Here is a 1,482-nt window from a genome sequence, read left to right on the forward strand (position 1 = left end):
AATTTTCTAGCTGAATTCTTAAGGTGTTTCTAGTGGCTTGGTTATCTCTTTCTTCTGCTTATTGCCACACACATACCACCAAATCCTGCACTCCAGGCTTCTTCTGCACCCTGGGCTCCCAACCTCCAGTTACACAATCTGCATCTTCCAGCACCTGCCTCAAGCTCTATCAGGCCACTGTGCCTCCCGCAGCAAGCAGGCCAGGTGGAATGTGGATTCCTATTACACTTCTGAGGAAGGTGGCCAGGGGTGTGGCCGATGTGGGAGGGAGGGGGTAAGGCTGAGGGCAGGAGTACACTGCAGGCCTCTGTCTTCCACCTCACTGGCCCAGGTGCTGCTCACTCTCCGGTTGTCTGCCTTCAGCCCTGCGTGGGAAATCAGGTCTGCACCCTGATCTTGCTGACTTCTCATTTCGTGAGGAGCCTGAAGGGCTGAGCTGTCGCTCTTGTTCCACACATTCTGTCTGAAAGGTGCCGTCCTCTCTACCTGCTCCAGGGCCTGCCCGCTGAACTCTGGCGCTCAGGCTGTGACACTGACCAGCACAGAGGCTCTGCAGCCCTGCGGTTCTGACCCACAGCAGCCACACGAAGGCCGCAGGGCACGCTGTGGTGGAACACATTCAGAGGCGTGGGCCAAAGGCCTCTCTTTCCACAGTCCCTTTGCAGACCCCGTGGAAGTAGGCACCGCTTTGAGGAGCAAGGTGGCCCAAGCCCTGGCTTCACATGCAGGCTCTTGGGTCCAGTGGGTCCTATTTGTGCCTGGTATAGCCAACTGCTTCACGTTTCTCACCTGATTTCCTCGCCTCCTCCACCCGAGCTCCTCCTCCACCCGAGCTCCTCCTCCACCCCCTTGCTCTGTTTTCCTTAGCACAGCAAGATCACCTGCCCTTGCAAAAGCCCCATTCCCACTGCTGGGGGAGGGAGTTGGGTGCAGGTCGTCCAATCCCAGAAGAACAGAGAACTTCAGGCAGGAGGGAATCCTTTCTCTTGCGGCCCCTGCAAAGGTGCATCTGTAGGTCAGTGGTCAGGTGCAGCTGGGATGCTGCACCTCGCTCAGGAACTCGGGACTTGTCGCCTTGGTGGGCCTCACTGAGGACTCATTGCATTGCCTGTGTGCTCTTATTTTGGAGAAAAGAGGGAACGGCCTTCTGAGATGATTTTAGGAGCCATCAGTGACCCCCAAAAGGCCGAAGTCCTCCCAGAGCACAGGGAAACTGTCACTTCAGGCCAAAGACAGGAGAGACAGCACTGTCTTGCATCTCCCTGGTGGTCTAGTGGCTAGGATTCGGCGCTTTCACCGCCGCGGCCCGGGTTCGATTCCCGGTCAGGGAAGCTTTTGGCACCAGCCTTCCTCCCGCGGGAGTCTTCCTACTGCGCTGTCAGCCAGCCTGCTCCAAGGGCCAGATGCAGAACAGTCTCCGCTGTGAGGTGGGAAATACACCAAGAGTGATTTCAAGGAATATGAAAAAGAACAGGATAAACC

At 56.8% G+C, this 1,482-nt stretch overlaps 1 non-coding gene across 1 annotated transcript; it reads left to right on the top strand.

Annotated features, from left to right (window-relative positions):
• Positions 1–1,259: 1,259 nt before the first annotated feature.
• TRNAE-UUC lies at positions 1,260–1,331 on the top strand. Its single transcript has one exon. It is a non-coding gene; the product is annotated as a tRNA-Glu (tRNA).
• The last annotated feature ends 151 nt before the right edge of the window (positions 1,332–1,482 follow it).

This window comes from Cebus imitator, unplaced genomic scaffold (assembly GCF_001604975.1).
Source record: "Cebus imitator isolate Cc_AM_T3 unplaced genomic scaffold, Cebus_imitator-1.0 Scaffold804, whole genome shotgun sequence".
NCBI classification, from domain to species: domain Eukaryota; kingdom Metazoa; phylum Chordata; class Mammalia; order Primates; family Cebidae; genus Cebus; species Cebus imitator.